Raw genomic sequence first — 5278 nt, 5'->3', positions numbered from 1 at the left:
AGCAATGAGAAAGCGGAGAGGTGAAGAACAGGAGGAACCTGCAGGCTCAGTAGTAGCAAGCAGGGCTCTGCTACGGGTAAGACTAGCAAATGGCATAAAGACCGGCTGTAATTCACAGAGCAAACATTGTGAATTAGTTAAACATTGTCAAGAGGGAATTGCTTTAGCCTAATACTTTCCAGAAGATCATTCAAACAGTGCAAGATCATCAGTGTATTTTTAATGCAATTAAGCAGATGGTTTAAAATACTTTAATTACTGCCAGGGCTCACCTAGGCTGCATGGTAGATGACACTGGACTTGTGCAATGCCTGATACAAAATTCTGTTATAAAATCCTAAGAGACAGTATACAAGCAACGTACACTACTCAAGCACAACTGATCTATCTGCATGGACCACAGAAAGGTTCTGCAGAAGGTCGGCAGGCCTGCGGACACAAGTGAAAAATCGTGCCTGCTGCTATTCTTGTAAACTGCGCTGCCAAGGCGACTTGGGCTCGTTATCTGCTGGGGGAGGCTACTGCAGCATCCCAGGGGGAAGGAAGTCCCCACATGCAGAACAAGGCACGCACACGTGGCCAAAGCACTTCAGTCTAGCTTTCCTCTTCTATCTAAACTGACAAATTGCTCCAGGAAATCTGGAAGTCTTGACAGCTAATGTAGGGATTTCAAACTGTTTATATATTTTATACTATTCTACTGCAGCATAAGCAAGCCAGCCAGCAATATAATATGGTATGACTGCACTGGTAGTTGCCGTGCTCACATTGAAAACATACAGTTTAGTCTTTCTTTGTTACACTAAATGGTACATTACCCTAGTGCTGTTTTCCTTCGCATTCCAGCGGGCAACTTATTGATTAGGGGAACACTTCTGAGCTTTTCCCTCCCATGCAATAATCTTTATAATTTCACATTTCTAAATGCTAAAAGTGCACTAATGCAAGTGGGAAGAGTTTCCTCTGCTATTTCACATACTTGAGAAGATGTTATTGATTCATATGCTCTGCTCCGAAAGTGCTTTGTGAAGGCAGTAAGTATTATTATTTTCATTTTAGCAAGCAGGAAAATGGCACACAGATTGCCCAAGGTCACCCTGCAGATCAGTGAGAGAACCAGGATTAAATTCAGATCTTCTGGGTCCCTGTGCAGACTATTCTGCTGGGCTATTTTTGGAAGGTCAGAACACTCCAAATGAAGCACGGCCATGATACACAACCCATTCTCACATTTTAAAAATAATTTATGACATTCAAAACATTTTTTCTCCAGTACCTTTTAATGGCTATAAGCATGAAGTGAGTTCTTTGTGTTAACAAAAGAAAAGCTGAAAAAAGCAAAATTTAAAAATTTCGAGCTGAAGAAACTTACAACAGTTTAGCTCCTACCTCCTGGACTCTAATGATGTTAACAACCCAAGCAGCAGCAGCTGAAATTTTGCTTGCACAAATTTTGAGTTGAACTCTGGGTCACAGAGATAATCTTCTTTTACTGTTTTACCAATAACTGCAGAAATGTATTCGTTATCAAAATTAATATGCTTTTGCAGAAAACCATCTACCTAGGGAAAAAAACCAAAAAGATATGTGAAGATTTACTAATCAGGTGATAAAATTTGAAGCTTGTGGAAATTTCAATATGTGCCACAAAGATACCAGCTTGGTAAGTTGTGGATCAGTATCAGCAATGGTAAAAAAATGTTTCAAATAGGTTTTTAATACATATTTGGAATGTTAAGTTTGGCTATTTCTTCTGACACTAAATCTGTTCTTTCCAAACATGTGACCTGAAAATACAAGTATGTAGCCACAGTATCATGAGATTTAACTAGTGAAACCTAAAAAATGTATTAGTACAGAGACCTCACATAGACAGAAAGCAAAATATAGTTCATGTATTTAATTATTCTGTTATGTTTGTTAAAAAGAAAAAAACAATTACAAATTCTAAAGGACAGCCTGGGGGTTTTACTGTCAATATATAGCATATAGCACTCTGTTCTGGTCTTTACTTTGCATAAGCAACTCCCATGGATGTCAGTATGTTAAGACTAACTGCAGGGAACTATTTTCCCATGGATCCTGTTGCTATTTTCAAATGGATAATGCTGTCTTCTTAAGCCCACAGTTCTGAGTATCTTTAGTATTAGGCGTTTCCTTCTTATACAGGCTTGTTCTCTGATCTCAACAAGTCTTCTGGGTAATCTAGCAATTTGCTAACAGCAGCCTCATAAAGAAAAATAACACAAAGCTTTCATTTCACATGCAAACTATGCAAATATTGTATATCTCAATAATGTGTTTTGCAATCACTGTTTTAAATGTCTGTGATCCTGGGGATATTCTAGCTGTTCCAGGATATGGGAAACAATTCATCTCTGGAGACAAACTTTACTTAATTGGACTAATGACCAATTTACTAACATGAACTGCACTTGAAACATGCAGTAATTTATTTCTTTTATTCACCAGGGACTGTTGTCTTTCTGAAATAGATCAGTAAGAAACCAAAGTAACAAAATATTTTTGATTCGTTACTTTGCAGAAATGTAATTTTTAAATGTGTCATCTAAATGAGGTATTAACTCCAGTGGGTCAATCATTAACTTAATTTTAAGCAACAACTTGAATTGTCTTATTTTCTTCATTGATCAATAGATCAAACTAGGTCTTCCAACTAGTGGCATGAATAATCCCTGGGATAGAACTGATTACAAAACTACTAATGATTAATAACTCAGGATAAACTGAAACTTCACTTATACAGTAGTCAAGATATGATCTTCACACATAGCATTTCCTGCCATGCTTTGTATTCCCACATGGGACTTCTGCAGAAGGCTGTGTGTGCAGCCCTGCACAGACACTGCCTTAAAGTATACTGGAAGACAGAGAGCTGAAAAACCCATACCCCTTTGAGGCTTTCAGCAGTTTTATAGTCAGCTATGACAGTCAATTATTTTACTTTATAATGTCAGTATGTTGTTACTTTGCATGACCATCAACAAATTTCCAGTCACTCCTTCTATTGGAAGACTGGGGTTATATTCTCAAAGATATGGATAGTGGCATCCGGAGAGGTTGAAATATAAATGTGTTCCCCCACATACCTGTCTCAATTTTAAACCAGTAAGGACCAATACCACCAGCCTTTGACTGTCCATCGCACCAAGGGGGACAGAGCAATTTGTGAAGTGTGTATCAGTATCTTCACCTCAGAACCGTCAACTGTATTTTTGTAATTACTCTGTCCTTTACACCACGACCAAATTAAAGAGAGGCATAGCTGGTATTCTTACTCTCTCACTCAGAAAAGAATTGTTCAATCTAATATGATGGGAAGTGTGTCTTTTTCCTGATGTGCATTTTGAACTCTTTTTATTTATACTTCTCAATCATTTAACTTTAGACAACCTGGAGAAAAGAGCAGGGACTGAAGGCTGGAGCACAGCCTGGATGCTCTAAGTCTGCTATACCATGATTGCAGTATTGCTGCTGGGGACTGCCACAAGACCACTCACAATAACTGTTACTTCACTCACCTGAAGGCATCCAGCGTGTCATCTAGTCTTGTTCTCAGCCTAACCTGTCGGCCGGGGTTATGCAGTTACACTGCTCCTGGCAATTAGAAAAGAAATCCACAATGTTTTTCTTCCCGTGAAAGCTTCTGAAAACATTTGTGGTTTCCCTTTCAGGTATGTGAGGCACAAAGAAAATTCTTTTTCTTCTAGGAAATCTATTATCTATCTATACATTAAAGATCCATTAATGACAAAATTCTTCTTCTCTCCACAATAAACAGCTATTGATACATAACAAGTGTAAGGCTTTGGAACTTTACTCTCTATTCTGGATCTCATGAGAGCTACTACAGAATGAATGAGGATCGGAACCTTACACAGGATAGGTAGGATTCACTCTGCCCATGCCACCCCATGAAGCTAGCTTTAAAATGTGCTGGTGCTTAACAGAGGTTGCAAAGGACGCAATGTTGAAACTGAACCTTTGGTGCCTGACACTATCAGGTACATGAAATTCATCAGCATGATAAGTGTTCCCCTCATGCATTATCAATAGCCATCTTTCTTACACGGTATGAAATTAATCTTTCACTTGAAGCAACTTTCTCTTGGTCACTATATCTTATTTCTTGGAGACAAATGGACAGGATGTGCTACAGAGAAATCCAGCACAAAGGAGATGAAGCAATGCAAACAGGCATGCTGTAAACTTCCCACCATCTACCTCTTTGGCATCTCAACACCACTGTCACCAGCTGCTCAGCAGAATGATGAAATTTAGTATTTCCCAAATCTCAAGCAAAGCGAACAGGAATTTTTCCCTCTTCACACATGGGCGTTATTGGGAAATTGCAGGCCTCCAAGGCATGGCAAGAACAGGGTATGATGTGGGTAGGCATTAGCTCCTCTTAGAACTGCCTACGTACTTTAGAGCAAGCAAAGCTGACCACTCTGCTCTCAGCTGTGGTTGTCTGATATGGTTCAGTCCAAACAAGCCCGATAATGACATCACTCTCAAGGGCTGGCACAGGGTTGCAATAATAGTACATGTCAGGCTGAAATTTGTGAAGCTTCTTTGGAGAAAGATTTTCTGTGGCACCCATCTGGGGAATCTGGGGTTTTGACATGCTTCTTGGAGTCTTTATGTTTCCTAAAAACATATTGACATTTAAGAAGTATATTCTTTGGCAATATTTAAATACACCACATTTTGCAGAAGTAAGATGGCAAAGGGGCTTGCAATTAACTTGGGAACATTTTTGGAATTTGACAAGCTCCTGCCATTTCTGTGATCTTTGATATTTTCTTGAAATACCACTAGAAAACCTGTGCTTAGCAATAAAACCTCATTTAGTTGGACTGTTCAAATAAACCACATTTCTTAAACGCGCTCATATTCACCTTTTCAATTGCCGCCTTCAGGAATATCTTTGCAGTTTTCCAGCCTCAGTCCTCTCGATTTTTTCCCTTGGAAACACAAGGCTCCACGATGCTGCATTGTACTGGTAACAGTTGGAGTAGATTCAGGAAAGTTCTCAAATCTGTCAGGTTTACCTAAAAGATTACAAAGCTCAGTTGTAAGAAGTATAGATCCAAAACTTACAACTGGTGAAAAATATTCTTATCATTCTACCACAGACAAAGAAATAGAGACACATTTTTGTATTTAAATATTTAAGGCAGTATTTTCTGCATTAAGAGCAGGGTCAGCTTTAGCAAGGTCATCTTTAGACTCTCGTTGCTGTTTCACAACTTTT

At 38.8% G+C, this 5278-nt stretch overlaps 1 long non-coding RNA gene across 1 annotated transcript; it reads right to left on the bottom strand.

Moving 5' to 3' along the window:
• Positions 1–1282: 1282 nt before the first annotated feature.
• LOC114012074 (uncharacterized) lies at positions 1283–5061 on the bottom strand. The gene is made up of 3 exons (XR_003554299.1): positions 4923–5061; positions 3543–3618; positions 1283–1562 (listed from the first exon to the last, which is right to left on the bottom strand). It is a non-coding gene; the product is annotated as an uncharacterized LOC114012074 (long non-coding RNA).
• Between the last annotated feature and the right edge of the window lie 217 nt (positions 5062–5278).

The sequence above is a fragment of the Falco peregrinus genome, chromosome 8, assembly GCF_023634155.1.
Source record: "Falco peregrinus isolate bFalPer1 chromosome 8, bFalPer1.pri, whole genome shotgun sequence".
Classification (NCBI taxonomy): domain Eukaryota; kingdom Metazoa; phylum Chordata; class Aves; order Falconiformes; family Falconidae; genus Falco; species Falco peregrinus.
The sequence above is the reverse complement of the archived record's forward strand: the minus strand, read 5'-3'. Positions and strand labels throughout refer to the sequence as shown.